Source organism: Somniosus microcephalus, chromosome 11 (genome assembly GCF_052327205.1).
Source record: "Somniosus microcephalus isolate GS21.2 chromosome 11, FLI_Smic_1.0, whole genome shotgun sequence".
Taxonomy (NCBI): Eukaryota; Metazoa; Chordata; class Chondrichthyes; order Squaliformes; family Somniosidae; genus Somniosus; species Somniosus microcephalus.
Window position 1 is genome coordinate 32405650 of NC_140997.1, and position 13708 is coordinate 32419357.

Sequence of the window (13708 nt, forward strand, 5' to 3'; positions counted from 1 at the left end):
ATGAGACTTGGCATGAAAACAGTTGGCTTGCTTGCTTGCAGCTGCAGGTCAATGAGGACTGAAGCGAATTAAACAGGCAGCATTTGCAGGCTGCAGGACCTTGTTGATGAAGGCTTGGGGGAACTTTTTGAAGGCTTAGGCACAGCTGTAGAAAGTTGGAGCCTTACACACTTCTCCAGTGTGAGCTCCTGGGAAGCCCCTCTCACCACCCTAACTCAGCGCCTCCTCAACGGAGGCATCTGCCAGACGCATGGGAGGCCTTTGGTACCTTCCCTTCCTGGCATTAGAGGATCTCCAACAGCAGAGGAGGCTGGAGCAACTCCAGCAACAGCATCACCAGCAACACCAGCAGCACCAGCAGGAGCAGCAGGCTGCTGCTCACCCACCTGAGGCAGCACAGGCCAGAAGGGGTCAGCGCATGGAAGGCCGTCGGCGCAGGAGATACCCCACAAACAGGGTGTACAGACACAGGGTCAGCTACCTCAACATGACTGAGCAGCAGTGCCAGAGGCGGCTCCGACTTTCGTGAGAGGTTGTGACTGACATCTGCGCAATGCTGCGGCAAGACCTGGAGCCCAGAGCAACAGGTCCACACTACTTGCCAGTGGCCATCAAAGTCACCACCGCACTCAACTTTTATGCCTCAGGCTCCTTCCAGGGATCAGCAGAAGACATCAGCGGCATCTCCCAGGCTGCCGCACACACATGCATCACGCAGGTAACCGATGCCCTCTTTGCCATCGCGCACAATCACATCCATTTCACCAGGGATCGCGCAAGTGTGAGGGCGCGAGCACGTGGATTCGCTCAGCTGGCAGACTTTCCAAGGGTGCAGGGCATCATTGACTGCACACATGTGGCCCTTAGGGCACCCCACCGCAATCCAGGAGTTTTTGTCAACCGCAAGGGCTTCCACTCCCTTAACGTTCAGCTGGTGTGTGACCACAAGAAGGTGATTTTGCATGTTTGTGCCAGGTTCCCTGGCAGCTGCCATGACTCCTTCATACTGCGCCAGTCTACTGTGCCTCCGCTATTCAGTCCGCCAAATGAACTTCAAGGATGGCTACTTGGAGACAAGGGATATCCCCTGCGCTCTTGGCTAATGACGCCGTTGAGGAGACCAGCCAGCGAAGCTGAGGAGCGCTACAACTCCAGCCACATTACCACCAGATGCATTATCGAGCAAACCATCGGATTGCTGAAGATGCGCTTCAGATGCCTCGATAGATCAGGTGGAGCCCTACAGTACTCATCAGCCAGGGTCTCCAAAATCGTTGTGGTATGCTGTGTGCTTCACAACATGGCACAGCGTCGTGGCTTGCCAATTCTGCAGGACCAAGAGGCTCCTCACAGAGCTGCCTCGGATGAGGATGATGCTGAGGAGGAGGAGGACAGAAACGAGCATCCTGCAGAGGCCCGCCAACCAGTGGCACCAGTGCGCGAGAACCTTGCTGGGCGGAATGCAAGGAACGCACTCATCCTGGGCAGATTTGCGTAGCCTGGTACATCAAACACTGCAGCCTCACTGCTTCTGAACTGACCATGGACAGTGGCCCATGCCTGCACTTGCCAACAACTTTGACCAGCTTGCAGTCATCTGCAAGTTATCCTAAGGCCTCTATGTGACATCCCCATTCGCCAAATGACAGACGCCATAACTGCAGCAGCTGGCACCAGATTTTTTATGTACAGGAAAATGATGGCATTAAACTATTTACAAGACTGGATGGTGGAATAGTTATGTGAATGTGAGCATAGAGAGAGACGGAATGGGTAAGGGTGCATGGATGTGACTGTGAAGTGGGATGTGGAAGAAGAGATTGCTGAAGCTGAGTGCTGTTGGGGAAAGGCAATGGGGATCAGGTTGAGGGTGATGGAAACTTCATACTTGCTTTCCCTGTGCGGTGAAGGTCATGGAAGCGCTTCCTGCACTGCAACCAGATGCGACGGGTGACACCCAGAGAGTTTACCTCTGCTGCCACCTCCATCCAGGCAACCGTGGACTCTTTGGGAGGCCTCTTCCTCCCTGAGCGAGGGTAGAGGACCTCCCTGTGGGCCCTTACCCCATCCACCAAGGTCTGCAATGACGTCTCGTTGAATTTGGCCGCAGCTCGGCCTCTGCCGCTGGCAGCAGCTGGTGCAGGCTCCTCTGCCATTGTGCAAGAGTGGTTGAGAAGCCTGCAGAGGTGGCGAAGCTTGCTGGACACTTTGAAAGCACCATGAATGATGACATCATACTGTGGGGCTTTCTGACACAAATTGGACAATTAGCAAGGCTGCCCACATGCTGGGAATTAATTGGCCACGTAAGGGAAAATTGCGTGGAGCTGGCTGACACATTTTTTTGTGTGTCAGAAACCCCACATTCGGGGAAACCCGACCATTTCCACACAAGCCAAAAATCGGGCCCGGGGTTCTGACACACAAAAAAATGTGTCAGCCAGCTCCACGCAATTTTCCCTCAAGTGGCCAATTAATTTCCAGCATGTGGGCAGCCTTGCTAATTGTCCATTTCTAGTCAGAAAGCCCCACAGTATGATGTCATCATTCGTGGTGCTTTCAAGGTCCACAGCAAGCACTGCATCCTCTGAAGGCTTCCAAATGAACCATACAGGATGGCAGAGGAGCCTGCAGCAGCTGTGGCCAGTGCCAGACCCCGAGCTGCCTCCAAATTCGATGAAGCTTCACTGCAGGCATTATTGGATGGGGTTAGGGCCCACAGGGAGGTCCTCTTCCCTAGGTCAGGCAGGAAGAGGCCTCCCACTGAGACCAAAGCTGTATGGATGCAGGCGTCAGCAGATGTCAACTCGAATGTGCATGTAACCTTGGCATCACATCTCCAACTCCTTCCTCTACTCCCCCACAGGACCATTCAGAGCCCCCCGTCCCCACTGTGGAGGAGGAAGAGGCTGTGCAGCCAGACTCCTCAGAGGAAGCTCCAATCTCTGAGGGCGCAGCGTCAGCAGAAGTAAGCGCACCCAGCACCAGCGCAGACACTCACACCTCGGGGGGATCTTCGGGACATAGAGTAGTGTTGTCACCTGGTGCTTCACAGCTCACAAGTGAGCCTCAGCAGATTCTGGAGACAGGGACAGCAGTGGAGAGTCCTCGTCGGAGGGCGCAGGACTCTGCCAGCTCAGCTCAGCTGCGCTGCATGTCGACCCTCTGCCTCTGGGTCCATCCGCAAGAGAAGAGGTGATGGATCTCCATGCACAGATGCAGGAGTCTCTGGCAGGTTTTGTCTCCAGGGTCGCTGCGAGTGTGGAGTGAATGGAGGAGTCCATAGCGACCATGAGCAGAGCCTTTGTGGAGTCATTGGCGCATGAACACATCATCATGGAAAGGTTGGCAACTTCCATGGAGGAGATAACTCGCCAGGGTACGGAAAACATGGTGAGTGCTCATAGGAAAATGACATCTCTTGAGCAGCGTTGGCCATCTATTGAACAGAGAAACCAGACCTTCATGGAAGTCCTTCTGAGTAGGACTGCCAATGCAGAAACGGGTCCCCATGGCCCCCTAAAGCGCAGCAAAAAAGGCATCCCATGCTTCTCGTAGATGCCTCCGCTGAGGAAGCGCTGAGTGAGGGTGGCGAGAGAGGCTTCCCAGGAGATCGCATTGGAGAAATGTGTGAGGCTCCAACCTTCCACAGCTGTGCCTAAGCCTTGAAGAAGTAGCCCCAAGCCTGCAGCAACAAGGTCCTTCAACATACAAATGCTGTGCCTTTAAATCGCAGCTTTCCCGAATGACCTGCAGCTGACAGCAAGCAAGCCGGCAAGCTTCACGCCAGGTTTCATCAGCGGGGTTCCCCGCAGGCGTGTTTAGCGTGGGGAACCCCACAAAATCGCAACGGCCCCTGAAAATAGGCTTAAACATGGAAATAAGTGGTAATTAGTGTTCCGACAGCCAGTCCCGCCAGCGGCGGGTGGGACTGAATTAGGTCGCGGAGAAACGGCGGTCCGAAAGTCGGACGGGGCGGGGAATCAGGCGGGGGGGGGTGGTCGCGACCCGCTTTTTCGGCGATTTTCAGCCCCCGGCCGCCTGAAAAGCCGCCCGACGGCTGGCAGAAAATCGGGGCCAACGTTTTAGGCCGATGACCTTTCATCAGAACCCAGACTTGAACCCACTCTTCATTAAAACAGTTCATAATGTTGGTGAGCTGTAGGCGCAAATAGCCACATGGGAATATGATGTTGTGGCGATAACGGAGACCTGGCTCAAAAAAGGGCAGGATTGGGTACTAAATATTCCTGGATATAAGGTGTTCAGGAAAGGTAGGGAAGGAAAGAAAGGAGGTGGGTGGCAGTATTGATTAAGGAGAATATTACAGTGCTGGAGAGAGAGGATGTCCTGGCGGAGTCAAGGACAGAATCTATTTGGTTAAAGTTAAGAAACAATAGAGGTGCCATTACACTACTAGGTGTATTCTATAGACCACCAAATAGTGGGAAGGATAACGAGCAGCAAATTTGCAGGGAAATTACGGAGAGGAGCAAGAACTATAGAGTAGTGATAATGGGGGACTTCAACTATCCTAATATAGACTGGGATAGTAATAGTGTAAAGGGCAGAGAGAGGGAAGAATTTCTGAAGTGTGTTCAGGAGAACTTTCTTGATCAGTACGTTTCTGGCCCAATGAGGAAGGAGGCATTGCTGGATCTGGTTCTAGGGAATGAGGTGGGTCAAGTGGAGCAAATGTCAGTAGGGGAACATTTAGGGAACAGTGATCATAGTATTATAAGGTTTAGATTAGCTATGGAAAAGGACAGGTAGCAATCTAGAGTAAAAAATACTTAATTGGAGGAAGGCCAATTTCAGTGGATTGAGAATGGATCTGGCCAAAGATTGGCAGGCAAAACTGGAATCGAACAAAGGGCTGCCTTTAAAAAGGAGATGGTTCGGGTACAGTTGAGGTACATTCCCACGTGGGGGAAAGGTAGGGCAACCAAAGTCAGAGCTCCCTGGATGATGAAAGAGATAGAGAGTAAGATGAAGCAGAAAAAGGGGGCATATGACAGATGTCAGGTTGAGAATACAAGTGAGAACCAGGCTGAATACAGAAAGTTCAGAGGGGAAGTGAAAAAGGAAATAAGATCGGCAAAAAGGAAATAAGATCGGCAAAGAGAGTGTATGAGAATAGATTGGCGGCTAACATAAAAGGGAATCCAAAAGTCTTCTATATGCATATAAATAGTAAACGGGTAGTAAGGGGCGAGGTGGGCAGATTAGGGACCAAAAAGGAGACCTACGCATGGAGGCAGAGGGCATGGCTGAGGTATTAAATGAGTACTTTGGCTCTGTCCTTACCAAGGAAGAAGATGCTGCCAAAGTCATAGTGAAATGGGTGGCAGTTGAGATACTGGATGGGATAAAAATTGATAAAGAGGAGGTACTAGAAAGGCTGGCTGTACTTAAAGTAGATAAGTCACCAGGACTGGATGGGATGCATCCTAGGATGCTGAGGGAAGTAAAGGTGGAAATTGCGGAGGTACTGGCCATAATCTTCCAATCCTCCTTAGATACGGAGTGGTGCCAGAGGACTGGAGAATTGCAAATGTTACACTCTTATTCAGAAAAGGTGTAAGGAAAAACCCAACAACTATAGGCCAGTCAGCTTAACCTCGGTGATGGGGAAGCTTTTAGGAACAACAATCCAGGACAAAATTAACAGTCACTTGGACAAGTGTGGATTAATTAAGGAAAGCCAGCATGGCTATGTTAAAGTCAAATCATGTTTAACTAACTTGATTGAGTTTTTTGATGAAGTAACAGAGAGGGTTGATGAGGGCAATGCGGTTGATGTGGTGTACATGGACTTCCAAAAGGTGTTTGATAAAGTGACATATAATAGGCTTGCCAGCAAAGTTGAAGCCCATGGAATAAAAAGGACAGTGGCAGCATGGATACGAAGTTGGCTAAGTGACAGGAAACAGAGAGTAGTGGTGAATGGTTGTTTTTCGGACTGGAGGAAAGTACACAGTGGTGTTCCCCAGGGGTTGGTACTAGGACCACTGCATTTCTTGATATATATTAATGACTTGGACTTGGGTGCACTGGGCACAATTTCAAAATTTGCAGATCACACAAAACTTGGAAGTATAGTGAACAGTGAGGAGGATAGCAAGAGACTTCAAGAGGACATAGACAGGCTGTTGGAATGGGCAGACACATGGCAAATGAAATTTAATGCAGAAAAGTGCGAAGTGATACATTTTGCTAGGAAGAACAAGGAAAGGCAATATAAACTAAAGGGTACAATTCTAAAGGAAGTGCATGAACAGAGAGACCTGGGGGTATATGTGCACAAATCGTTGAAGATGGCAGGACAGGTTGAGAAAGTGGTTAAAAATGCATACAGGATCCTGGACTTCATAAATAGAGGCATGGAGTACAAAAGCAAGGAAGTTATGATGAACCTTTATAAAACACTGGTTCGGCCTCAACTGGAGTATTGTGTCCAATTCTGGGCACCACACTTTAGGAAGGATGTGAAGACCTTAGAGAGGTTGCAGAAAAGATTTACAAGAATGGTTCCAGGGATGAGGACTTCAGTTACGTGGATAGACTGGAGAAGCTGGGGTTGTTCTCCTTAGAGCAGAGAAGGTTGAGAGGAAATTTGATAGAGGTGTTCAAAATAATGAGGGGTCTACACAGTGTAGATAGAGAGAAACTATTCCCATTGGCGGAAGGTCGAGAACCAGAGGACACAGATTTAAGGTGATTGGCAGAAGAACCAAAGGCGACATGAGGAAAAGCTTTTTTATGCAGCTAGTGGTTATGATCTGGAATGCACTGCCTGAGAGGGTGGTGGAGGCAGATTCAATCGTGGCTTTCAAAAGGGAATTGGATAAGTACCTGAAGGAAAAATATTTGCAGGACTACAGGGAAAGGACGGGGAAGTGGAACTAGCTGAAGAGCTATTGCAGAGAGCCGGCACGGGCTCGACGGGCCGAATGGCCTCCTTCTGTGCCATAACCATTCTATGATTCCATACTAGTTATTCATCTCATTGTTTGGAGGATCTGTACAAAATCACTGTTGCGCTTGCCTATATAAGAGTCGCTGCAATTCAACTCATTACATGTGAAGTGCATTTTGAGATTTTTCTTAGAGATGTGTTAAGACACTATGGCCTAGAAATTCAGTGGCCTGCGCCAGCAGTTTGCGCCCAAAGAGGGCACTCAGTGGCTTTTGCGCCACTGGCCACACCTACCGCGATATTTAGCGGGGCGCTAATGGCGGCGTTAGCCTGTAGCGCTGCGCCGCCACCGATGACGTCATCGGTGTGCGCAGCACCCCGCTATCGCCCCGATGGCCATATTTGGTCGCGCCCGCCTCTTCAGCGCCGGCCGCAAATAGCGACCGGTACACAGGGGCCTACCTGTGGCGGTAGTGGCGCTAGTTAAGGTGGAGGTGCGGCCGGCCGCTTTTTCGGCGCCTGCCTGCCGCACCTCCGTCCCCAGCCTCCTACACCGCCCCCCCCCCCCCCCCGCGGCATTGCCGGCTGTTTCCCGAGAGCCCGGCACTTCTCCTTGGTGCCGGGCTGATTTGCCGGCACTCGCGAGCGGGGATCGCGCTGTTGCAGGCACCTCCCCCTTAACAGTGGGAGGAAGGCCTGCAGTACCACAGCCTGCCGTGCCGCAGCGTGTGGCGCTGCGGCCCTTAGCGCGCCGAAATTCAGTTTCAGCGCCCCAAGCGGGGCGCGGGAAGCCTCGTTTAGCGGCCCGTTTCCATTTGGGGCGCAGAAACTGAATATCCGGATGGCGCAAGTGGCTCTGCTCGCAGCGGTAATTCCGGCGCCCAGGCGAGCTTGGCGCCCCAAATGGCGCCCAACTGAATTTTTAGCCCAAAATAAATTCAAGTCCTTTTCTTTCAGAAGGCTACCTGAGCCAAAACCCCATTAGTATAGAAATTAATTGCCCAAGTTTAGGCACCTTAGCATCAGACACCCTGACACTAAAATAGAACCATTCCTTTAATTTTCCTCAGGCTATTGTTTTTCTAGGGTTTATCACAATCAACATAACAAAAACAGATGATCTGGTCATTATCACATTGCTTTGTGGGAGCTTGCTGTGCGCAAATTGGCTGCTGTGTTTCCCACATTACAACAGTGACTACACTCCAAAAGTACTTCATTGGGTGTAAAGTGTTTGTGACATCATAAGGTCCTGAAAGGCGCTATATAAATGCAAGTCTTTCTTTGCTGTGTTCTACCACTCCTTGGAGTTCACTTTCTCTACATAGACAGAGGTTTGGCACTGCTGTTGTTTTTAGCCTCACCGATAGTCTGCCAGCAAACTTGAGTGGCGTGGTAGGGCTACCTCTGGGCATAGAGCATGATTGGGAGCACCAAAGAAGACACCTCAGTGGACAAACTGCCAGAGGAGGGAGGAGGAGGGCACTAGAATTCTACATTGCACTTCTGGCAGCCACAAGCCACCTCCCCTTTAAGAGGTGTTGGCTGCCTTTAAGTAGCATTGCCCCTCACCCCCGCCAAGAGACATGCAGCCAATATAGCGCTGGCTGCTCACACAGTTTCAGGTGTTGCCTACACTCCTATCAATTGGCGCGGGTTAACATCGCACCACCCCCACAACGCACATTGTATTAAATTTCTAAGCAATGATGTGCACCTATAAACATATCAAAACTGTAAGAACCCTCCTATTCATGACCACCAAAGATTGGGAAAAGATTACTGAGAAATGGTATTTGATTAAAGTGCCTCTAAATCCAATTTTCTGAAAACAGAAAATGTTAATATGAATTTCAGAATTGCTTAGGCACACATACGCACCCCACACGCACACCACCCCCCCCACACACACACATACACACCCCCCACACACACACACCAGACACACACCCACACACACCCCACACACCCCCCCATACACACACCCCACACACACACACCCCACACACACCCCCCACACACACACACCACACACACGCACCCCCCCCACACACACCCCCCACACGCACACCCCACACACACACCCCACACACACCCCCCACACACACACACCCCACACGCACCCCCCCCACACGCACCCCCCCCACACACACCCCCCACACGCACACCCCACACACACACCCCACACACACCCCCCACACACACACACCCCACACGCACACCCCACACACACACCCCACACACACACACACCCCACACACACACCCCCACACACACACCCCCACACACACACCCCACACGCACACCCCACACACACACACCCCACACGCACACCCCACACACACACCCCACACACACACACACCCCACACACACACCCCCACACACACACCCCACACGCACACCCCACACACACACCCCACACACACACACACCCCACACACACACCCCACACACACACACCCCACACGCACACCCCACACACACACCCCACACGCACACCCCACACACACACCCCACACACACACACACCCCACACACACCCCCCCACACACACCCCACACCCAGTCACCCCACACACACTCCCCACACACACACCCCCATACACACACCCCACACACACACACCCCACACCCACTCACCCCACACACACTCCCCCACACACACTCCCCCACACACACACCCCCACACACACCCCACACCCAGTCACCCCACACACACTCCCCACACACACACACCCCACACGCACACCCCACACACACACCCCACACACACACCCCCACACACACACCCCCACACACACCCCACACCCAGTCACCCCACACACACTCCCCACACGCACACCCCACACACACACCCCACACACACACCCCCACACACACACCCCCACACACACCCCACACCCAGTCACCCCACACACACTCCCCACACACACACACCCCACACGCACACCCCACACACACACCCCACACACACACCCCCACACACACACCCCCACACACACCCCACACCCAGTCACCCCACACACACTCCCCCCACACACACCCCCATACACACACCCCACACACACACACCCCACACCCACTCACCCCACACACACTCCCCCACACACACACACCCCACACACTCCCCCACACACACACACCCCACACACACACCCCACACACACACCCCCACACACACCCCACACCCAGTCACCCCACACACACTCCCCACACACACACCCCCATACACACACCCCACACACACACACCCCACACCCACTCACCCCACACACACTCCCCCACACACACACACCCCACACACTCCCCCACACACACACACCCCACACACACACCCCACACCCACTCACCCCACACACACACCCCACACACACACACCCCACACACTCCCCCACACACACCCCCATACACACACCCCACACACACACACCCCACACCCACACACCCCACACACACACCCCCACACACACACACCCCACACACACACCCCCACACACACCCCCACACACACACACCCCACACACACACCCCACACACACCCCCACACACACACACCCCACACACACACCCCCACACACACCCCCACACACACACACCCCACACACACACCCCACACACACCCCCACACACACACACCCCACACACACACCCCCACACACACCCCCACACACACACACACCCCACACCCCCACCCCCACACACACACACCCCACACACACACACCCACACACACACACCCCACACACACACCCCACACACACCCCACACCCAGTCACCCCACACACACTCCCCCACACGCACACCCCCACACACACACACGCACACCCCCACACACACACACACACACACCCCACACACACACCCCACACACACACCCCACACACACACACCCCCACACACACACCCCACACACACACACCCCCACACACACACCCCACACACACACCCCACACACACACACCCCACACACACATGCCACGCACACACACCCACACACACACATTTTCGAATTGTAAAATACAACAATCCAAATGGTTGGAGCACATTTTTATACTGAAATTAGTTTCTTAGTTGTTACTATTCTGTCCACACTTTTTCTGGTAAATTGAATGTGATAATAAGTTGGCTACAGCATAGGTGTATGTCTATGTAATCTGAGACTGGAGGTTATAACCTAGAAAATATTATAGTAATATTAGCATATGTGTTTGTATTTGTGTGACATTTATCTGTCTGCTACTTTAACCAGTTTATTTTAAATGGGCTAATGTCTCTGTTAAATTGGCGGCCAAAGGCATGTCCTCTAATATTGTCAACAGGGATTTCTAGGCAAACCAAATTTGTAGTAATAGTGTGGAGGATGAATTCATGGAATGTATGCAAGATAGTTTTTTAGATCAGTGTGTTGAGGAATCAACTAGGGAACAGGCTATTTTAGACCTAGTATTGTGCAATGAGAAAGGGTTAATTGATAACCTTGTAGTAAAGGGGCGTTTAGGGAAGAGTGACCATAATATGATAGAATTTTATATTGAGTTCGAAAGTGACTTAGTTAAATCTGAAACTAGGGTCTTAAAGCTAAACAAAGCAAACTACGTAGGTATGAGGGGCGAGTTGGACATTCCTTTAAGGCACAAAAACCCCACAGGAAAAGTGGTCCAACCGTGGCTAACAAGAGAAGTTAAAGATAGTATTAGATCAAAGGAAGAGGCTTATAATGCTGCCAAAAAGAGTAGTAAGCCTGAGGATTGGGAGGATTTTAGAATTCAGCAAAGGAGGACCAAGAAATTGATAAAGAAAGGGAAAATAGAATGAGAGTAAACTAGCGAGAGACATAAAAACAGACTGTAAAAGCTTCTATAGGTATGTAAAAAGGAAAAGATTAGCAAAAGTAAATGTGGGTCCCTTACAGGCTGAGACAGGAGAAATTATAATGGGGAATAAGGAAATGGCAGCGAAATTAAACAAATACTATGGGCTGGATTTTCCAAGCCCCCAGGAGGTGGGCATGGAGGCGGGACAGCCGGTAAATTCAGAGAAAGTGGGGGCGGATGGCAAACCTGCACCCTATCCCGCCTCCGTGCCCTTTTGCCAGGAGGCGGGAAGATGTGCAGCTTCGGGTCCCGTCTCCTGGAGGTGGGAAAGGCATTTAATCCTTTTAACTGCCTGTTAACAGGCAGAAAAAAGGATTAGTGCCATTTTACCTTCACAGGTGAAGGCTTCCCGACCTCGGAGAACCCCGCCGGGTTGGAGGAGACGTGGAGGAGGTCTGCGCTGGTCAGAGGCACCTGGAAGTAAGATGCAGAGGTGAGTGATGGATGCAAGTGTGGAGTGGTAAGTATGTAAGGTGAGTGATAAGTTTTAAAAAGTGTTCACTTACCTTGTTTTCTTCCTACAACCTTCAGCCGTACTGGATCGGGAGAGCCAACATCCTCCTTGTCAATTTCACAGACTGGCTGTTGGAACCTCCAACCCAACAACCATGTGAAATTTACAAATTTGAAAGGTTTGATGAGTCCTGAACACAAGGACTCATCAAACTAAAGAGAATGTCAGTGTTTGACAGCTTCACAGAGCTGTCAAATGCTGACATTTCTCCTTTCAAGAAGTCTTGACAGATAGTACATCTGACATTGACGTGCTCTGTCAGTGACTTCCTCCCTAACTGTCCTGCTGAGCCCGCAGGGCGGGTTTAACAAGCTCAATCAGGAAAATTCCTCTGGTTGGTCAGGCGAGGATGGAGGTGTGACATTGACACAACAAGCAGCAGTCCCGCCTCCAACTCGCCTCCATTCACAAAATCCAGCCCTTTGTGTCTGTCTTCACGGAAGAAGACGCAGAAAACTTCTCGGAAATAGTGGACAATCAAGAGTCTAGCGAGAATGAGGAACTGAAAGATATTAGTATTAGTAAATAAAGTAGTACTGGAGAAATTAATGGGACTGAAAGCCGATAAATCCCCTGGACCTGATGGCCTACATCCTAAGGTTTTGAAAGAGTTGGCTATAGAGATAGTGGATGCATTGGTTGTCATCTTCCAAATTCCATAGATTCTGGAACGATTCCCACGGATTGGAAGGTAGCAAATGTAACCCCACTATTTAAGAAAGGAGGGAGAGAGAAAACGGGGAACTACATACCAGTTAGCTTGACATCAGTAGTGGGGAAAATGCTAGAATCTATTATTAAGGACGTGGTAACAGGGCACTTAGAAAATAATAATAGGATTGGGCAGAGTCAACACGGATTTATGAAAGGGAAATCATGTTTGACGAATCTGTTCAAATTTTTTGAGGTTGTAACTAGCAGAATAGATAAGGGGGAACCAGTGGATGTGGTGTATTTGGATTTTCAGAAGGCATTCAATAAGGTGCCACACAAGAGGTTATTAAACAAAATTAGGGCTCATGGGATTGGGGGTAATATACTAGCATGGATTGAGAATTAATTAATGGACAGCAAACAGAGAGTTGGAATAAACAGGTCATTTTTGGGTTGGCAGGCTGTAACTAGTGGGGTACTGCAAGGATCAGTGCTTGGGCCTCAGCTATTCACAATCTACATCAATGATTTGGATGAGGGGACCAAATGTAATATATCCAAATTTGCTGATGATACAAAGCTGGGTGGGAATGTAAGTTGTGAGGAGGATGCAAGGAGGCTTCAAGGGGATATAGACAGGCTAAGTGAGTGGGCAAGAACATGGCAAATGGAATATAATGTGGAGAAATGTGAAGTTATTCACTTTGGTAGGAAAAATAGAAAAGCAGAATATTTTTTAAATGGTG

The 13708-nt window shown here is 50.7% G+C and overlaps 1 protein-coding gene across 2 annotated transcripts in view; it reads left to right on the top strand.

Annotated features, from left to right (window-relative positions):
• The window catches only part of LOC147110456 (uncharacterized), a 208104-nt gene that overhangs the window by 173402 nt on the left and 20994 nt on the right, over positions 1–13708 (top strand). The gene's annotated exons all lie outside the window — the stretch shown is intronic.